The sequence below is a fragment of the Nicotiana tabacum genome, chromosome 19 (assembly GCF_000715075.1).
Source record: "Nicotiana tabacum cultivar K326 chromosome 19, ASM71507v2, whole genome shotgun sequence".
Lineage (NCBI taxonomy): Eukaryota > Viridiplantae > Streptophyta > Magnoliopsida > Solanales > Solanaceae > Nicotiana > Nicotiana tabacum.
In genome coordinates this window covers 141,243,623-141,266,518 of record NC_134098.1, presented here as the reverse complement: position 1 = coordinate 141,266,518, position 22,896 = coordinate 141,243,623, and the positions used below count along the sequence as shown (strand labels likewise).

The window sequence follows — 22,896 nt, the reverse complement described above, 5'->3', positions numbered from 1 at the left end:
TCATGAAAGGTATTGTTCCAACCCAGTATTTAGAAAAAAGTACTTCCAAATTATACTCCGCTACAGGTGAACAACTACGTATTAATTACAAGCTTTCCAAAGCTCATATTTGTAATAATGGTATTTGCTTAACAAATGATTTTATTATTACTGAAGATATTAATGAAGATATCATTCTTGGAATTCCTTTTATCACTCAGATAAAACCTTTCATTACTGGCTTAGACGGTATTTCTACTCAAATATTAGGAAAAGAATTACATTTTCCTTTTGTTAAAAACCTTTCACAAGATGAAAGTGATTTTATTAGAAAAAATACTATTTTTCGTATAAATAAACTGTCTCGGCATATCACCTTTTTAAAGGATGAAATAAAAGTTAATAAAATCGAGCAGATTTTAAAAACCATGGAGATAGTTACTAATATAGCTAATCTTCAAAATAATTTTGAAAACGAAATATGCTCTGATTTTCCTAACGCTTTTTGGGAAAGAAAAAAGCATTTAGTTGAACTCTCTTACATTGAAGAATTCAATGAACAGGTCATCCTTACCAAGGCAAGACCTATTCAGATGAATCATGAGATAATGGAAATCTGCAAAAATGAGATTTCAAATCTCCTCAAAAACAACATTATTCGTTCCTCTAAATCTCCCTGGAGTTGCTCTGCATTTTATGTCAACAAGAGTGCAGAGAAAGAGAGAGGTGCCCCCCGATTAGTTATAAACTATAAACCGTTGAATGTTGTCCCTAAATGGATTAGATATCCCATCCCCAACAAGAGGGATCAGTTAAAAAGAACTTACAAAGCCAATGTTTACAGTAAGTTCGATATGAAATCTGGTTTCTGGAAAATTCAAGTAGCTGAGAAAGACAGATACAAAACGGCTTTTAATGTTCCTTTCGGTCAATACGAATGGAATGTAATGCCATTTGGGCTCAAGAATGCCCCATCTGAGTTTCAGAATATCATGAACTCTATCTTTAATGATTATAGTTACATGTCTATTGTTTATATAGATGATGTTCTTATATTTTCTGATAACATAGATTCTCACTTCAAGCATCTCAACACCTTCCTGAAAATTGTTAAGAGAAATGGTTTGGTAGTTAGCGCCCAGAAAATTAAGCTCTTCAAAACCTCTATTAGATTCTTAGGACACGACCTTTACCAAGGTTCTTATAAGCCTATTTGTAGAGCCATAGAGTTCTCATCCAAATTTCCTAATGATATTACTGATAAAATCCAACTACAGAGATTCTTAGGAAGCCTCAACTACGTTGCTGATTTTATCCCTAACATCAGACAGGTCTGTGAACCTCTTTACAAACGACTTAGGAAGAATCTTATCCCCTGGAGTTCAGAACAAACACAGTCTGCCATCCAAGTTAAAAGACTTGTTCAAAACCTTCCTTGCCTAGGAATCCCTAACCCAGAAGCTTCTATGATAGTTGAAACAGATGCTTCAAATATAGGTTACGGAGGTATCCTTAAACAAAAGATTTCCCTTGAGTCCTCTGAACAATTGGTTAGCTTTACTTCAGGAATCTGGAATTCCGCCCAGAAAAATTATTCTACGGTTAACAAAGAAGTCTTGTCTATAATTCTATGTATCACTAAATTCCAAGATGATCTTATTAACAAAGAATTATTGGTTAGAGTAGATTGTAAATCTGCTAAAGAAATTCTTCAAAAGGATGTCAAAAACCTTATTTCAAAACAAATATTTGCTAGATGGCAAGCTCTACTGTCTAGCTTTGATTTTAAAATTGATTTTATTAAAGGAGAAGAAAACTCTTTACCCGATTTTCTAACAAGAGAATTTCTACAGGGAAAAAATGAGGCCCTTCAGACCTAACGCTCCTTCCAAAGGAAAGGAGATCAGCAAACTTCAAATGGCCAGACTATTTGTCCCTCTTCCCATTACTCCTACCAAGACATCAGCCCCACAAAGGCCACAACTTTCTTTCCAAAACCGGTATACAGCTCTAGCTGAATACCCAAAATTACCAGCACCAATTCCAGTTCCCTCAGAGAAACTTACCAACCCCCAACCAAAGCCTTTAGAAAAAGGTTCAGCATCTAGCTCTACAGTTCAGACAAAAGAGAGCTATGCCATGAAAGTCCTAGAGACTTTTGCAGAAGCAGTCAATCCTACAGTCAAGAAGACACCGCAAGAAGATCTTTATAAAGAAGAAAAGTTCTAGTACATTACCCTCCAGGTATTACCTATATTAGCTCTAGATAAGGAATATGAAGGTCTCAGACTAGAAGACCTAATCAAACCATGTTACACGGATTTCAACTATGTGGATACTGAAAGTCCATACAAAATGAGGAGATTTTACGAAGCCATCCCCATCGATACAGATTCCATTGAAGTAGAACATACTTTATGTCAAAATAGACCAGGATTTATTAATTATTCTAGGTTCACAATTAAGAAAATTTTATCACCTTTTGAGTGGGTCGCAGATCATCTGCACACACCAGTTGCACTTACCATGACACATCGTCCCCAGACTTATTGCTGGCATGATTACAAGGCAGCATGGTTTAATTTTATGTATCTTAGACCAGGACATACTTGGTTTGTCAAGTATAGCTTGGATATTACTAGGGCTGTAATTTCTAGATGGTTCTACGAATGGTGGAACTTATTCGGAGGAAACAGAGAAATCCTTCCTCAACAATTCCTCAACAGGTTTGATGATTTTCAGACCAATGAGGCCATTTCTACTCTACCAGAGCACATTAAAATGTGCAAATACTTTATCCAGAAGAGAATATCCTTCATTGTCAGCTGGAACTTTATTAAGGCAGAATTTGATAGAATCAAATATCTTTCTAAAGAAGTCAAAATCAAGGGATGGACTCTTAAACAACAAGTCCCCAAAGTTCAAAAACCCGTTCAACCAAGCTTTCAGAAAGCTTCACCTTCCAAGGCAGCCCTCAAAGAAAAGCTGAAACAAGCTTTACAAAACATAGAAGACTATGAAGAAAACCAAATCATGCAATTGATTGAAGATGCTGCTTCCACGGGAGAAAGCAGTAATGGTGACATGTGCGATCCAAAGGAAATTGCTTTGGCATACATGGACCCAAATTACGACTAAGTCTGCACCGACAGAGTCTCCATCAGCAAAGACCGACAGAGTCCCCACCAGCAAAGGAATCTTATCCTTCCATTATTCACCTTTTAAAATAGAAGACAACTTTTCATTGTTTGCTTTTTAAAAGATTGGACCACCCATTTCTGATGGTCGACCACTTTAGTTTGTCGATTAAATCAGACCGCACAATTGTACGCCTAAGATTAAAGGCATCTTTTCTTTAGTCTATTTAAGACTCCCATCTCCAATTGTAAGAGGCATCGGAAAATTTTCTCCAAATTTCTAAGACCTCTCCCCTCTGTATTATTCATATTTTCCCGCTGCAATGTTTTAAATGTTCAGTCAATAAAACTCTTGTATGTTTTTAAGGGCTTTTTTTATACTGTCTTTTCAGTAATTTTATACTGCAATTCGTTCCGTCTCTACTTGGTATCAGAGCCATGTTGGCAGTATGCGTACTTAGTATGAGCAGCTAAGTACATATACTGTCTAGGACATGGCAAAAATACTTTCACGACCATTACGTATTATATTTGAGGAGGTATCCAATAATTGAGGACTTTGTGTTCACTGTTCAGTCGTAGACCGTATTATTTGTCTATATTTGTTCTCATTGTTTACCTACCATGCTTCATACTTGTCTACCTTATATATTTGATTTACTGGACCACTAGTAAGTGTCAATGTCGATCTCTCGTCACTACCACTTCGGGGTTAGGCTAGATACTTACTAGATACACGTTGATTTATGTACTCACGCTACACTTCTGTACTGAATGTGCAGGTACTAAGGCATGTACATTAGGCAGTCATATTGGCGCAACTGCTTAGGGCACATTATGGTGAGTTGCATTCTACGCTACGATTCGCAGCACACAGAGTCTCCATCTTATTTTTTTTAAAGCAAATATGCCACTCGGCTTGATGCCTTGTGGTGAATATATTAATAATAATCCAAAATAGGAATCCAGTTAATACAATGTATGTAAAAATGCAAATGAAAGTAGGAAAAAACAATGTAATCTAGTTATTACAAAAGTTTGACTTGAACATGTTCCAGCCGAAGGTGCTGTTTGTATCCTCTAGCCAAGTGCAAAACCTCAGTGTAGCACCTCAAACGCTCTCACTGGTGCCATGTTTTGCGTACCAAAAGGATTAGGCCAACTTGAATCGCTAATGTACACCTCCAATTGTTGTTGTTGTCCAAACTTATGATGGGGTGTGCAAACAATTTGAGACCTTTGTCTTTCCAATTGTTGTGACTAGTCGACTGGTAGATTACCCACAACCCTTATCCCACAATAACTTGGCCATCTTCTATTGAAAATAAAAATTCCAGCAGAAGACAATCAGTTGTACTAAACAGTTGATCCATAAACCAGAACAAATGTTACAGTTTCTTCCCGTGTGGTGCTATACATTTCCCAGAATGAGAATTATACAATGCTAATACCACTGGAAGGTGATACAGCACCATACGTTAAATAACTTGTCCAAAGATTTTCAGCTTAATCAGTGTAATAAAGTTGCCAAGACCATTTCTGTTACACCAGTAATGCAAGCTTGAGGATGAGTAACTGATGAGTAAATGCAGGGACTATCTTGTGTTTGATATCTTGGAGAAGCCATTATATTTAACATTAGTACACAGATGTACTGATTCATTAATCTGGAGCTCTCCTTTTTGCAATCCTAACCCTTAGGTTAGGAGTTTGTAGCTTGTCAAGATTTAATATTCTCCTCCCTGTACTGGGAAGTTCAGAGAAAGAGAGGAATTGATTTGTACCTGCACCAGAAAACACTATGTTAGCTATAAAATCTGCGAGAGTATTGCCTTCTCTGAATATATGTTGAAGGATCATATTGAAATGATTTTTCATCTCCTTAATTTTCTGGAATTCTGCACTTATACACCAGGGTGAGTCCCATTCCCCTTCTATGACTTTCTTCAAAGTCAATGAGTCAGTCTCCAATATCAGTGGGTGCTTCTCGTGTGTAACACAGTATTCCAGTCCTCGGAGTATTGCTTGTGCTTCAGCTACAACATTTGTGGTCACACCTATGTCGACTGACTTTGCATACACTAGATCTTCATTCTCATCTCTAACACAGAATCCAGTTGAGTTAGGCCTTGGGTTTCCTTTCGAGGTTCCATCAGTGTTACACTTATACCAGCATGCATGTAGAGGTTGTCAGTTAACTCTCTTAGTGATCAATATTGGCTTGTATGCTTCAAAGAATTGGATCATATCTGGCCACAAAGGAGGTATGTTTGTTAGCTATGGATACCTTGTCTTTGCCAAGTAATGAAGTGTCTTGTTGACTTCATGTATGACTCTATTTTTTGAGACTGTTCCTCCATACTTTCTTGTGTTTCTCCTTTTTCCAAAGTTCCAATGTAATGATAGCTGGTGTAGCTTGAAACAAAGGTTGCAATTTTGGACAGCATTTTACATTCCACCATGCTCGTACCACTTGCTTCACTTGTATTACTGGTTCAGTAATACCTGCAGCTGCCATAAACTGTTTCCATACCTTTGTTGTTGTGTTGCTTGTCAGAAAAATATGTCTATATGTCTCTTCCTGGGGATGTTGACAGCACCAACATATGGAAACACATATGTATCTCTGTTTCCTCCATAAGTCATCAGTTGACATTTTGTGTCTCCGCAGTCTCCATAAAAAGAATGAGATCTTGAATGGTAGTCCTTTTGTCCACATTTTTCTGAATTCCTGATTTGGATTTACTCGATGCCTCGGGATTTGCCAAGCACTATTGATAGTAAACTTGCCTGATGAAGTTGGCATCCAATATGGTTTATCCCACTGCGCCTCTCTACTATCATAATGGATCTTTTTATATGTTCAGCAATGTCTTCTAGGAAATTCTGGTCAATTAGTGTGCCATTTCATTCTCTTCCTTGCCTCAGTTCTACCACCTCTTGTAAGTTCTCCTCAATACTAAAGTCTGGAGGTAGGACATGATACAACCCAGTTCAATTTTCATGCCATATGTTTGTTGTGCCACTCTTCATCTCCCATAGTATCTCATGCTCTACTTGTTCCTGCATTCAAAATATGTTTCCACACATGGGATACTTGTTTGAATTGTACTTCAGTAGGTAACTTTTTTTTTTGCAGTATTTATTCCACATGTAGATCGACCACAAATATTTTATAGTCCTAAATCTCCACCACAGCTTCCCAAATAATGCCTTTGATACATCATTCAATGATCTAAAGCCAAGGCCTCCTTCTTCTTTAGGAGTACATAGCTTCTGCCAACTTGCCCAGTGCATGCTCCTCCCTTCTTCATTGATGCTCCAAAAGAATCTGGCAAATATTTTGTGTAGGTGTTTCAGAATATTTTGAGGTGGATCCAGTACTGAGAGTAGGTACACTGGCATACTTTGCAGAACACTAGTGATTAGTGTTGCTTTTCCTCCAGATGATAATTGCTTCCCTTTCCAAGCATGTAGCTTAGCCTTTACCTTTTTGAAAAGATATTGATAATAGTCTTTCCTTCTTCTAGTGTAGAAGATGGGGCACCCTAGATACATGAATGGAAACTGACCTCTTGTGAATCATGTGATGTCTTCCACTTTCTATATTAGAGCATTAGTAGCATTTGCAAGCATTTGGTAGGAGCTCTTAGCCCTGTTGATTTGCTGACCAGAGATATGTTCATAGCTGCTTAATACTGTCATGATCTTCGTCAATGAGGGTTGATGAGCTGATGCAAAAATTATGGTATCATCAGCATATGCTAAATGGTTTAGGTATTCTGTCCACTTGGGCATACTAAATCCCCGAAATGATTCATCCTCAAATAATATGTTCAGTGATATAGAGAATACCTCTGCAGACAGTATGAACAGTGTTGGGGAGAGTGGATCTCCTTGCTTCACTCCCCATGTTGATTTGAAGAATCCTAACGATTGTCCATTAACTAGTACTAAGTACCAATTGTTGGATAATAGGTTCCAGATCAGGGTGATGAAATGTTCTGCAAACCCCATTTTTCTTAATACCTGCATCAAATAATTCCATGATACTCTGTCATACGCCTTCGATATGTCAAGTTTAATCACCACATTAGCAGGTTTACCCCTCTTCCTTATGTCTATGACTATTTCCTGTGTAAGAAGTATGTTTTCAAATATACTTCTTCCTTTCACAAATCCAGATTGATTTGGAGAGATATACTCAGGTAAGAACTTTTCTAATTTGTTATGTAGACATTTGGATAGTACTTTGTTGATGAAATTGCTCAAACTGATGGGTCTTAGGTCTGAAAATGATTCGGGTCTTTGTTTCTTTGGTAGCATAACCAAGTTTGTGTTTTGGTAATGCTGCCCCTCCAAAGAAATGTAATACCATGTTGTGAATGTCATTGCAGATGATCTCCCAGCATTCTTGATAAAACATGCTAGTGAATCCATCAGGGCCACTGGAACTGTTTCCATTTAACCCAAAAGCAGTTGCTTTAACCTCTTCCAACGTTGGATACCTACATAACTCCAAGTTCTGATCCATAGATACCATAGCAGGAACATTGTTAAGCATTGAAAATTCTGTAGGGTCTCCCTGTTTTGAGAACTGATTTTGAAAGAATTCAACTGCGGCAATAGCAATTTGATCTTGGTCTTCTAGCCAATTCCTTGTTCCATTATGGATCATTTTTATTTGTAACTTCTTCCTCTTGCCATTGACATGATTGTGGAAGAATCTCGTATTTCTATCACCCTCAGCAAACCAAGTCATTCCAGCTTTCTTCTTCCAGTACTGCTCCTCCAAACTTAGGTATTTCTACCTTCACAATACCTTATAGTATTGCCAATTGTTTGAATATATCCCCAAAGGTCTGCCTACTCCATTGTGATATTGATGTCTTTACTTTCTTCAGCTTGTGCTTGAACATCAAAAAGGGGTCTCCAATGAAATATGCATGCCAGTTCTGTTTTACTACTTCCATGAAGGTTTCATGCTTTGTCCAAAAATTCAAGAATCTGAATGGTCTAGCAAAGTTTGCAGCTTATTTTCCTCCAGTCATCAGTAGTGGCGCATAATCTGATCCAGTTCGAATTAAGTGCTTAACTTCTATTGTAGGAAGCATATTTTGAAATGGTAAATTCACAAATATCCTATCCAATCTTTTGAATATATAGGCTGCATTAGGCCTGCCATTCCACCAAGTGAATGGACTGCCCTTGTATCCTTGATCAAATAATCCACATGAGTTTGTACAGAAGGCAAAATCATCATATTTTGGTGGATGTACTGGTAAGCCCCCTATTTTCTCATCCTCATGTAACACCATATTGAAATACCCTCCTACTAGCTAAGGTAACTTCATATCACTTGCCAAATAATACAGATTATCCTAGAGTTCCAATCTCTCCAGAGATGAGCATTTTGCATACACAAATGTCATTATTAACAATTGTTCAAGTTCTTGATGTAATACCTTCACTGTTACCTATTGTTTTGTATCCATGACCAATTTCCACTCCACCACATCGTCAAAGAATAACCATATCTTCCCATTGATATTTGAAAATGCACTATCCATATTTAGCCTTCGTTTGTACCTTTGAATATGCTTTGCATTCTGGAAAGGTTCCATTAATGCGATGACAAAGAATTTGTGCTCCCTTTGCATATTAATCACCCTTGGAAAGGCCTGTTGAGTGTTGACAGACCTGATATTCCAAATGAGTGTTTTAATCATTATTTGGAGTGTGATGTTGCCCTCCTGGGAAGTATTCTGGTTGGTTTTTTGTAGCTCTTTGTTCTGAATTTGCTTCTTTGACTTCTTGCCTCATTTTGAATTAAATCTAGGGGATATGCCAGCTTCTCTTTCCACTTGGTGGAAATTCCCATCATTTGATTCATTATCCTCTTCTTTTTTCAAGTTGATGTTGCTCCAGTAGAACCATGTCAATAGGTTCCAAATTGTGAGTGACTAGGTCGTGCAGTGTCTGTAATGGTGACTTCACTGGAGCATTTAGTTGCAATTGCATACCCTGTTCTGTGGCTGATGAACAAGCTATTTGCATATTTCCAGATTCCCTTGTAACAATCGGCCGATCCTTATTCACCTTCTCATATTGCACCAACACCCTATTAGTCTCATGTAATTGAGAGCCATCTCCCCCACCCCACCTCTCCCCCCCAGTCATGAAGCTGGTCACTATCATATTCATCACCAGAAACTAATTTTCTTCAGCCTGCATATGCTTGTGTTCATCCTCCTTTAGCCCAGAAAGAGAAGATTTGTTCAATTGGCATTGTTCCACTATTGTTGCAGTTGTTTCATTTTCGTTGGGGCCTGCTTCCTTAAGATTAGTTGTGGGTGACTCTTTTGCCATTGTTCTTATTGTCTCAAATTGAGATGAGTGTGCTTCTGTTGGTCCAACTCCCACTTCCTTGGTCCTAGATGGTGGTGCTATTTGAGATCCATCCTTTACTGCTACTGCTTCCTCTGATTTATTTAATGCTACTGCAGATGATGAAGGTGCATTATGTGTTTTAGTGATAGTCAATGCAGTTGTTTCCCTTTGCCTTGTCAATTGCCTCATTTTATTTTGGTTGGGATTAGTTTTGGACTTGGACATAATTGTTTGTATCTCCATAGCTTTTCCTCGATCTATCATACTCTTATGATCTTCCTCCTGCGAATTGATAATCTGTCCCAGTTCAGTCCATGTATTAACTATCCCAATGTTAGCAAGTCCTTCAGCCCTTTCCTGCAAACCATGAGGCTCATCAACTCTTCCTTCGACATCATCAATCTCCACTCTTTCATGTGCCTTTTTTGGGTCCTCTAGTTGATTGGAAATCATATTTGTTGTCTGGGTGATCTCGGGTGATTGGTTCTCATTAATTATGTGCATTGGTTGATTGTTTTTCTGTTGTTTGGTCTTAACATTAATACTTTTGAAATTCTTCCTCTTTTGTGATTGCCACTGATCCTTGGAATGGTTATTCCTCACTGCTAGTTGTATTGCTTGCTTCTGTTTGTGTCATTTTGTTGCTTTTTTATTTTGATCCTGTGTTACTTGCTGTTGCTTTTCAGTTTTGTCCTTGTCTTGCATTTGTACTATCTGATTCGGTGGTTGTTGCATGTCTGTGCTCCCAGAGTTGTCTGGGGGGTTCTGGGTGCAATCTTGTCCTACTACTTCAACTCCGTCCTTTCTCTTTCCCTCCTCCTCTCTTCTTTTGATTGGACAGTATTGATTTTCATGCCCCAAATGTTTGCAATGTAGGCAGTATGTAGGCAAATCCTCATATTTCACTTCAAGCCATTGACTATCCCCACTCACATCTTGTTCTTCATCAAATCCAAGCCAGGCATGTTGTGGCCTTTGTTTTGTCAAGTGAATCTGCACCCTAACTTTTGCAACACTACCCCTTGTCTTCTGCATTGATGCGACATCAAGATGCAACACCTTACCTACTGGTGATAGCAGGACAGTGAGGACCCCTCCATATAGTATAGGTGCAAGGGTAGTTCTGGTACTATCACCCAAGTAGGAACAATAAGTGAGTCTTCATTTGCTTTAAAGTTAGGTATCCATGCTTGTAGTTGCATTCTCTGTCCCTGTATAAACATGAATTGCTTTGTCCAGACAGTGGTGTGATCATACTCATTGTCAAGGTCAATGTAGACTGTTCTAGCATTGAAATGAATTATTTTGACTCCTCCTTTGAGTTCTGTCTGTGCAATGAAGCTCCTCCTGATTTGTTCCATCCTAGGCATTGTGTGAAGGAACTTGCCTATGATAGTGTATTGACATCTTCTAGCCAAAGTGATCATGTAGTCTTTCCTTGTAAATATGATGGCTGGTTATCCCTGCTTGGTTGTGATCTTTGGTGGGGTGAAGGTAATTGGGGTTGTCTCACCCATTAGTTTAGCTCTTAATTTGGTTGCTAAGGAATGTGTAACAGTATGTGGTGGTCGTGCTGGATTGTTGGTAAGTTTTTTGATTTGTGAACTGGATTCTTTTGGAGTTGTGTTCAGATTGGGATTAATTGGAGGGTTGGCTATTGTTGGTTTCTGATTTGGAGGAATATGCTTGTCAAAGTTGGATGATATCTTTGGGAAATTATTGATGGTAGTCTCTTTATTAACTGGAAGGCTATGCACGACTTTTTTCTGGGCATTCTTTGATGTATGCATTTGCATTTGTGCAACAGGACCATCATTTTGGTCGACAACCTGAGCTTCTGTAGCTGGGAATTGGGACACAATGTCCTTACCCTATAGTTCATTATCTCCTGCTATCTTGATAGCTGATCCTTTATTTATTTGTTTTCTGTTTGAATTACCTTGACGACTACTTTCAGCATCATGTTGGTAAGCATGTACATCAATTTTCTCCTTCAACTTGTTGCTAGAATTTACTATGGAATTTCTTCGAATATTTGATACTTGCACATTTGCGGCATAACCAACTATGTGACTTTTGTGCATTTCAATTCCTTTCCCTGCACTATTGCCAGTTCTTTCTTGCATTGCAGTGATGTTCTGTCCATCAATGTGTTCATTGGGTAGATTCGCTATTTCAATACCTACCGATTAGCATTGACCTTGTTCTATTTGGGCAGTTTGACCTCTATTTTCATTCAGCTGGTGTGATTTAATTTGGTCGTTGTTATCAGTTATTATAGTTCGAGCCTCCAAATCATTATTGACATTTTGATATTGTACTGGATACATATCTCCAGTGTATGGAGCTAGTCGATTCAGTATTGAATCGGGTGAAATATTTGTTCGGTTGTCCATGCGATTTGTCGTTGTTGTATCCTTACCTCCATTCTGCAAATCTGAGGCTGGTAAGGAGATGTTTGCAGCAGGAATTTAGTCGATTTGCTGTTGTACATTGCTAGGCGTTTCTTGGTGGTTGTCCGGGGTTTTTCCACCACCGGTTGTCGAAGCGGCGTGCATGGGCAAGGCACTGTGTACTGTAGCAGTCAGTCGCCTTGTACGGAGAGGTTTTTAGTGTTTAGGGTTGTCTCCATCTTATTCAGTTATTATATCTTGTCTAGTTTATATTCCAGACAGATGTTGTGATAGTGTTGTATTGTTCTATTAGATGCTTATATTCTTGTGACACCGAATTTTGGGAGTTCCTAGTGGATGCTCATTATTTTATTTCATGTTATTTTTATCACTTCACTTTATAATTTATTTATATTCAGAAATTTGATAAAGAAAAGCATTGGTTTCTATGAGTGCTAGATTTTATTCTATTTATTTAATGAAAATTCTGATTTTAAAAATTTAAAATGAATAGTTAAGTGGAGGTTCCCGTGTTGGCTTGCCTAGCAGCATAGTTGGGCGCCATCACGACCTATTATGGATTTGGGTCGTGACATAGGGGAACTACTTGAAGCCACATGGTGGGATAAGGTGGGCTAAAATGCGGGTAGTTATTTTGGAAAAATAATTTTCAAAACTAATACAAGGGTCCCGCGGTGATATAAGGAAGATTGTAATTTGATTTGTGAAATGAGACTATGAGGCGGTACCTCTGTAGGGATTCTTGTTGATACCTTTCATTTACATCACTTGTGTTTTGGTTGCATCATTTCCTTGACATTCTTATTATGTGTTTCTTCTGTGATATCTTAATTGACTTAGTCTCAGTGTAGCTATTCTTGTTATATCTCTTCCTTTTATCATTCCCCTTGTTTTCATTATCATACTATACTAAATCTGCTCAGTCTCTTTATTTATTTCAGTAGGTGTCTTGACCCAACCTCGTCACTACTCTACCGAGATTAGGCTTGACACTTACTGGGTACCGTTGTGGTGTACTCATACTACGCTTCTGCGCATCTTTTGTGCAGAGATCCAGGTACTTCATACTAGCCTAGGCACCAGTGAGTCAAGCTTGGATCAGAGATTTCAAGGTATACCTGCCAGCGTCTGCACTCCTCGGAGTCACCCCTTTATCTAGTTCTATTTCATTCTCTTTTTAGTAGATACTATTGTATAGGGATGTTCAGTATACTCATGTAGAGCTTGTGACTCGTATCACCGAATTTTGGGAGTTATGTTTGTCACACCTCCTTTCTACGGAAAAAGGAATTTTTTCAATTTAAGTGACATTATTGAAAAGGGATTAATTTATTTTATTTTAAAAGAGTCGTCACTCCGAATTATTTAATTAACGGTGTTCTCCAAGTCACCAAATATTTTTGAATCCCAAATCAAGGAAAGTTTGACTCTGTATAAGTCTGCGAAACACATAAGACCGAGTAAGGAATTTTGTTAACCCAGGAGACGGCGTGAGGCACTCCCGGATTCCGTGGTTTTAGCACGGTCGCTTAACAAATTACACTTGGCTTAATTGTTCGATCATTACTGTTTTACACTTATTGTGCATTTTACATTTTACCGCTTTTAATATTTATGGAATTATTTAAAATAAGTTACGATGCCGTACACTTGTTATTTTACACACACCGCTAATTGCGCCGCATAAAATGCACCCGCAATTTACGACGTGTTTAATTTTACTACTTTGAAGTTGTAAGGTCAAGTCGCGTGAACGCACACTTGAATTTTGGATTTACGTATCATAGTTATGCCACGGGAACCGTACCCATAACCATGACGATAATTTATTAAAGTGTGCCTAAAGCAAGCTAAGATATTCAAGAATTATATTCCCTAATACTGATTAAGATTTCTGCCAAAAGTCAAGAATTTATGGGTCGGTTATCATTGTAAGTAAAGGTTTTATTATAACCAATTAATCATAGAGTTGAACACATTGGGCATTTGTTGCGAAGCACTAAATTGCTGTTGTGAATTTCAGGCCAATGACTTTGACAAGCTAATCTGAGAGAGGTCATTTGTTTATACTAACTTGCTGAATAATTGGAAGCAAAATAAAAGGCTAGCAATCTTTAGTCCATACGAATTTTATTGAGTCAACCTCTAGGGACCATGACCTGAAGTATCCAGACTCATATGCACAACCCCATTTGGGTCATTTACAAGTCTGGCCCAATTCACCACTTAGACATAAATTAACGCTAATTCTGGGAATAAACAATCTTCATGAGTTGGGTTTCAAATTTGAAATACAGCTGTAATGAATTGAAATAAGATACAATGCCAAACTGGAATCAAATATCGGATATAAGATAGAACAGTAGCAGATTCATCATTTACACACCACAAACTGTGTATCGATTTCTGGCCATGATTTACAAATTTGATTAAAAAAAACAAGGCGATTTCAAAGTTGATCATAACTAATTTCATTAATTTGGCACTCCAAACATTTCCTCAACACATATATGTTTCACATCCAATTTGCAGTCCAGAATTCAGAGAAGAGTACCTGGTTGCCAAAAATCGGAAGAAAAGTAGAAAATAAATCTCTGGAACAACAGGGATATCAACAGAATAACAGTTCAAATCAACAGCAAAAATCCAACAGCTCAACAAAAGAAACCCAGAAATAAGTGAAAACCAAGGCAAAACTAAACTTCTGTTCTCTTTTATTTTGAAGACTTTGTAAAGGATTTTTTTTTGTTTCATATTTCGGATCTGAAATTTTATTCTCAAATTTCAGACTGCTCCTAAAACGTGAGAGAGAGAGAGAGAGAGAGAAAGGAGAGTGTGTATATGAGTTAATGCAGAGGAGTGAGAGTGAAAAGAGATGAGTGATAATGAATGAAAGTCTGAATAATGTGTATTTTGTTATGCAATTTAGTAAAACATGAATAAGAACAAGTTATGAAATAAAAGCAATTTAGTAAAACATGAATAAGAAATAGAGATAGAGAGAAGGAAGAGTATTTCTTCTTCAATTGTGTGTATTTTTCTATCTATTACAAGGCCTTTATATAGGCATAAAAAGTGAAGAAAAATATGTCATTGAATATGTCATTAAGCATAAAAATATGTCATTGAATATGTCATTAAGCATTTGAGAAGATCATGGAGGAAGAGTAGACATCCACCATAATTTGATTTTTCTTGTAGCACTCCCCTTGGATGTCCATAGATAATGTGCCTCGTTAAAACCTTATTAGGAAAAAACCCTATGGGAAAAAAATTCTAGTGAAGGAAAAAGAGTACACATGTTTAGAAATACGCCTTTTGGTTGCCTCGTTAAAAACCTTGCAAGGAAAACCCAGTGGGACAAAATCTCGTAAGAAAAAAAGAGTACAACGCGTATTAACTCCCTCTGATGAGAGCATCAATTTACATTCCTGAGCCTTCGCATCCCAATCGTGTACACTAGTTTCTTGAAGGTTGACGTCGATAGAGATTTGGTGAACAAATCAGCCATATTATCACTTAAACGGATCTGTTGCACATTGATATCACCATTCTTTTAAAGATCATGTGTGAAAAATAACTTTGGTAAAATGTGCTTTGTCCTATCCCCTTTTATGAATCCTCCCTTCAACTGGGCTATGCATGCTGCATTATCTTCATACAAAATTGTGGGTAATTTGTCACACTTCAAACCACGTTTGTCTCGAATAAGGTGTATTATAGACCCCAATCATACACATTCTCGACTTGCTTTATGAATAGCAATTATCTCAGCATGATTAGATGAAATAGCCACGATTGATTGCTTAGTCGATCGCCAAGATATGGCAGTGCATCTATATGTAAACACATAGCATGTTTGAGATCGAACCTTTTGTGGGTCATATAAATACCCAGCATCGGCATAACCAACAAGATCAGGACTGCAATCATTGCCATAAAATAATCCTATACCGGTAGTCCCTTTTAGATACCGCAATATGTGTTTGATTTCATTCCAATGTCTCCTTGTAGGAGCAGAGCTATATCTTGTTAAAACATTAACTGAAAAAGTTATGTCAGATCTTGTAATGTTAGAAAGATACATTAGTGCACCAATTGCACTAAGATATGGTACGTCGGGACCAAGAAGCTCTTCATTATTTTTATGAGGACGGAATGGATGTGCTTTATCCATATAAAATCGCTTTAAAATTATTTTAGTGTATGTTGATTGATGGACAAAAATTCCATCTTTCATATACTCAATTTGTAGACCAAGACAAAATTTTGTCTTTTCAAGATCTTCCATTTCAAATTCTTTCTTTAAATAATCTAATACTTTAGGAAGCTCTACTGCTTTAGGAAGCTCCCTAGGAGTTCCAATGATATTTAAATCATCAACATACATAGTGATTATAACAAATTTAGATCCAGATCTTTTTATAAAGACACAAGGACAAATTGAATCATTCTTGTACCCTTCTTTCAACAGGTACTCACTCAGGCGATTATACCACATGCGCCCTAATTATTTTAATCCGTATAAGAATTTTTGAAGCTTTATTTAATAAATTTCTTGGAAACCTTAATATGCTTTAGAATAATTTAAATCCTTCAATAATTTCCATTATACGCATATCATGTTTTTCTTGTATTGCCAGATTAACACCTGAAATGGCGACATCCACTACAGGAGAACATGTCTCTATATAATCAATGCCAGGATATTTACAAATCTTCTTGTGACACAAGTCGTCTTTATGTCTATCGACTTGACCCTTTTTTTCCGCATAAGAATACATTTATACCTCCACTGGCTTTATACTTTCAGGTGTTGGGACTATCCGTCCAACTTCATATTTTTCATGTGAAATCAATTTTCATTGCGTATTTTTCATTTGGCCAATCATTTATCTGTCCAAATTTCATGACAGATTTGAGCTCAAGATCCTCGTCAATATTAATAATATTGAGTGCTACATTATATTAACAATATCGTCGACGATCATTTTATATCGGTTCTACTATTACCCAATAAAGACATAATTTATTGAGATCTCTTTATCTTATTATTTTCAGGTACCTGAGCCTCTCCTATGAGGTCTTATGAAGTGTTATGTCGTGGTGCTCTTCTAGGGCACTTGCCTCCTTATTATGACCATCTTGAACATTCGCTCCTCTCCTTCTTTAAGGAGTTTTATCTTTGGAACCGATTAGTCTATTATGCTTTATGCATACCATGGACTCTATTCATTATAAACTTTATTTTATTTGGAGCATTACCAGCTGAATATGACATTTAGCTTTGGGTCAGCAGATACGCCTGGCAATATTTTACAAATGAATTATCACTTGAACTTCAAGTTCACATTTTGTCGTACGAGGATCTCGATGTACTCATAATAATTCATTACATGCATTACTTTTTCAGCTGCCCATTTTTTCCCCCTATTGTTGGGATCACCAACACATATCCTTAGCCTTATTTGGGAATCCATCTTTGTGCATTGTGGTGGAACAATTAAATCATATAGCACATTCATATTTCTAGATGGAAATTATTTGGTTCCTGACCCTGAACCGATTGTGATAGGGAGAACTTATCATAACTTGGCTAGATGCGTACAAGTGCTGTTGTATATTAAATAATATATCACATACCAAATTTTATTTTGGCAATTTTGTTCTCATAACCAATGGTTTAGATATAATTGGAGGCATACAATTTCTGCTAAACCAACTTGGATTTAAACCAGTATTATCAAGATAAATCATCATAATTTATATTCTGGAACTGTGCTCTAATAATTTGAGCAATCAATCTTGCAAAAGCCAAACTGCAAATTGATAACAAATGCACATGTGACCATAGAATAGATGCATCTATTAAAATCATATAATAGTAAACGGTTCACATGGAAGGTGAATGGGCCCATATATTTATCACCTTTTATTAGTTCCATAAATCAAGGGATTCAATCTCAACTTTAACTGGTATATCATGAGAATAAGCAGCAGAAGAGAATTCTTGAAGAATCTTATATTTCTTCAATATATGCCAATGTAATTCTCAATTAATTTTTCGCATCATAATTGAACCGAGATGGTTAACCGGTCATGCCAACTAATATTTATTTCAGTAAACCTCTAGTTTACTTGTGGCTTGTGATTGCATCACCATGCTTATACTTGTGTAGTATAAATAAAAGAAAAGTCAGGTAACATTTCATATTTACCCGGTATGATTATAGTAATATAAAGATATTCAATCTTTTTTTCATTTATATTCTCAATATGCCAACCACTTTGGCTAATATATTCGTAAATCAAAATGTTTCTTTTGAGACTTACTACAAGATTAATGTCATGAACAATTTCATTCATTCGGGTAATAACAAATTAGTTCTTTCAGATCTCTTAACTGCTTTTGTACTACAAGATCTTTTGTCACACCATCCATATAATGAATGTCTCCTTCACAAAGAGAATCATATCATAATAATTGTCATGTTCAAAATCATCATAAGCAAAATAATTTTTTTGCTTTAATTTTGCTTTTAATAACTTTCATAAGGCTTGACAAAATATTTGGCGTACCACATGTATGCGACCAATGATATATTCATGTAACTACACAATAATATTTATTATCTTTCTTTGTCTCAAACCTCCCTTAGAGGTGAGTTGTAGTATTTATCCAACCATGCACAAGTACATTATTATGCATAATCTTTATCACATATATATTTTCACATTCACTTTCAGGAATGAGTATGCATTCTCAATGTTTATCACAAGTCACATTCTCTTCAAAGCATGGAGTATAATCATACAATGTGCTTTGTTATTTTTTTAATACCCATTTGATGGTAAACATTGTCTTGTTCTCCCTTTTTATAATTACCATATTGATAACTATTATTATTTTGGCTTTTCGCACGGCCACATTTATTTTTTAACCACTTGTCTTTATTTAGACTTATCATGCACTGCTATCACATTCACTTCAAGAATGGAGCAAATCAAGTGGGACAAGCTTCATGCTTTTTCATGAAATTATATTATTTTTATTATTATTATTATCAATATGGTGCATTAGGACTCAAACCCAATGCCTTACCCATATAAAGGCATGCTAGGTCATAATGCGTTGGAACTTGAATCCAACGTCTTTTCATTAACATAGTGTGTTGGGACTTGAACCCATCGTCTTACCCTCGATCTTTGGCATAATAGGCCAAAATTCACTAGGACTCGCACTCGAGCCTTTAAAATATTATTACTTCATAATTATAGGCATAAGTAAATTAACTTTCAAGAAGACATATGTAACTATTTCAATCTTGAAACAGTTCCTCTGCAACAAAAATGCTAGTTAGGATATATGCCATTTTTTTTAAATGATACAATCACTTTTATATTTTAATAAATTAATTAGGGAAAAGGTGCAGATAACCTATAACCACTTATATTTCAAAGACTATAAGAACTTCACCAAAAAAAATTCCAATACGGAGGAATGAGCCTTATGTTTCCAGCAAAAATATTTAAGGCTTAATGCATAACTGTGACTATTATAAATTATAACTATAACGAGTTTATATTGATTGTATATTCCAATGCCAAATTTGCAAGGTACTGTAAAATCGCCTACATATTTGATAATTTTTCTTTCAATGAAATACATCATGTGATAGTAAAAATATTATTACTAAATTACCTTAATAATTATCTATCATAGTATGTAAAAGGTGAGAACATATATATACGTTGGAATATTATATTTGTCCTATAAGAGATGTAGCAAATAAAGACATACATTTCCAGTTCTTTATTTCAGTGGATACAATTGAAAAAAATATTTTAACTAAATACTGCACATAAAGTTAATGCAAAGATATGAAAGTATGAATGGGTTTAGATGGATGTAAAACTTATCTTTGTATTATCATCCAAGACATTTTTCATTGTACTTGATCTCATTGTCTGCTTATAATTTACATAGTCTTGACGTAGAAGATCATGAAATGAGCAATTCGTGCTGATAACGTGTTATGAAATAAAAGCAATTTAGTAAAACATGAACAAGAACAAGTTATGAAATAAAAGCAATTTAGTAAAACATGAACAAGAAATAGAGATAGAGAGAAGAGTATTTCTTCTTCAATTGTGTGTATTTTTTTATCTATTACAGGCCTTTATATAGGCATAAAAAGTGAAGAAAAATATGTCATTGAATATGTTATTAAGCATAAAAATATGTCATTGAATATGTCATTAAGCATTTGAGAAGATCATGAAGGAAGAGTAGCCATCCACCATAATTTGATTTTTCTTATAACATATTTTGTTATATAGAAAAGGCGGAGAATTTTTTCAGTTATTTTCCTTTCTCTTACGTCCCTCTTCTTTTTGTCATTTTCCCCTTCACTCCCGACCCCTTCACTCTTTATTTGCTAAACAGGTCCTTTTTTAATTATTTCTTTTCCTCTAACCCTTCTGCCCCTAAACTCAAATCGAACGGGCCTGCCTATCAACAAGGCAAGCCCAAATTTCATAATACCCGATAATCAACAAAACATTATCAATCAATTTCAAATTCTAATTAAACAACAATTACTAAAATGATTAAAACAAATTGGAATATGCAATCATATAATTTGGCTAATGATCAATGTAATCAAACAGTTCCTCTTTACTTTTCAAGCCATGCCTACTAATAATTAAACTAACACATTAACCCTTAAAACCACGATATGTAAACATATGTGAATAACAATGAAGAAAAGAAATTAAGGAAAAGAACCTTACAGAGCCGATAAGACTCAAAAGCCTAGGACATGATTCGAAACACCGGCATTTCAATGTTGAACGGTAACGATCTTTGTCCAGTGAACACTGATCTGAACCCTTGATGTCCGATAAGTGTTTCATTGGACAAAGCCCGTTGAGGTTCAATGGATTTTGATAGATACGAAAGATTCTGGCGGCCTAGAAACGGATCGAATACTAACACCAAATAGAAATACACAGCGAGGAAGGTTAATTGGTGCAGGTTTCGACCTCGAGTAGGCTAAGATTTAGGAGAAAATAAGAAGGGGGTGGATTAGGTTTTTGGTTTGGTTCTTAGATTTAAAAATCACGAAACTGTGAGGGCCTTAAGAAAAATCCAATGGTAGATTAAGATAGAGGGGGATATGGAGATCACGTGGTGAAAAATTTGGGATGTTTAGAAGTCGGCCGCCGCCGTGGGCGATTTCCCACGGCTGTGTTGGACGGAGAAACAGTGGTGATAGAAACAGGCGTTCTGAGAGGCTTTTTGGGAGGGGGAGGGGGGGGTTGGTTCGTACAGTTATATGGGGAAGAAGGGTTAGTTTTCAGTCATTCGATCAAAAGGAATGAATGGCCGAGATTACGCACTCAAAAAACGGCGTTGTTTGGTAGTCTCTGGGAGACCAGGTGAAGTGAACCGGGTCTAGGGTGATATGGGAAAAGGTTTGGGCCTGAAACAATGGCCCAGTCCGGGTTTTTGACCCATCAGCTCCCCTTTCCCTCTTTATTTTGATTTTCAACATTAGCCATTTATCCTAGCAAACCTAATTTTAAAACTAATTTGCAAAATGAACCCATTTAACTATTTTAACAACTAAAACTAATAAATTACTTTTACAAATTAATTAAAGAAAAAGAGACTAATTAACTGCACCTAAAATGTAAAGTAACTAAATGCATTTTTTGTGATTTTATTTTTAGTGATGCAATGCAATTAAAAACCTAAAATGCTATGAAATAAAGATTAAATATTTTTGATGACTTTCATGATTTACGATATTCTTAAATATGCACAAATGCAAATAAATGCAAACAAACAAATAAAGAGAAATTTCTAGAAATTCTATAAAAATTAAAGACAACTAGAAAACTATTTTTGTAAATTTTTTAGGGGTAAACTATGGGTTGGAAAAAAATTGCGTGCTAACAATGGTAAGTTGAATTGCGGAGTCCTTTTATAATAGCTATTGGTTAAATTGAAAGTTTTAACACTATTAGTTAAATTCTGCATGTATGTTAGGCTTATCTAGTCTTAGAGACTAGGTGCTATCACGACATCTTACAGAGAGAAATTGGGGTCGTGACAAGTTGGTATCACAACCTAAGTTCATAGGTGTTATGAGTCACAAGTAGGTTTAGTTAGGGGTGAACATTCGGTACTTCGGTTCGGTATTTAAGAACTTCGGTTCGGTATTTCGTATTCGATTTATCAATTATGTATATAAAATATTGTACCAAAGTAGTTCGGTACGGTTCGGTAATTCTTATTTTGATTCTGTACGATTTCAGTACGATTTTGGTTAGATACATTAGCGGAATAGATGATATAAATGAAGTGGACACAGGATTGGACACGATGTGCTAGGCTAGCTGCTAGACAATACGTGAAGAAGCATCATTTGAATAAGCTAGCAGCCTGTATGAATAAGCTAGCAGCCTGCTAAAGTTTACAAAGCAACTTTAGCAGAATTCAAGTATACCAAGGAACTAGCCAACTAACGAGGCTAATAACAACAAGCATCAACAGAATTAAAATATATTAAATAACAAACACATAAATCAGCTGTAGAAAGTACATTAAACAATAAACACAGAAACAATAAACGCAATTGTCCATTCAAGCACTTCTTTAAAGGAGTAGCAGAATGCAACACAACAACAACATCTGCCATCTAACAAGCATTAGCAGAAATCAGAATTAAACAATAATCATATGCAACAAAAACATAGAAGGCATACACCTGCTACCGAGGTCGTGAAGTCTTCGTCGCCCTCTGTTATTGTAGTCGTGAATCAGCATCAGCCAAGAAATGTTGCAATTTTTGATAGAAGTCTAGGGTTAGAAAATAAAAAAGGGAAATGAGGTAAGCAGAAGAAGCTACTGCCCGTAAGTCTGTTGTCTCTAAGCCTAAAGAGGCCGCTAGGAGCGCTAATGGATTAGG

The 22,896-nt window shown here is 36.2% G+C and overlaps 1 long non-coding RNA gene across 1 annotated transcript; it reads right to left on the bottom strand.

The window, feature by feature from the left end:
- Positions 1–14,167: 14,167 nt before the first annotated feature.
- Positions 14,168–21,219, bottom strand: LOC142173318 (uncharacterized). Its single transcript, XR_012703043.1, has 2 exons — positions 20,714–21,219; positions 14,168–14,474 (listed from the first exon to the last, which is right to left on the bottom strand). It is a non-coding gene; the product is annotated as an uncharacterized LOC142173318 (long non-coding RNA).
- Positions 21,220–22,896: the final 1,677 nt, after the last annotated feature.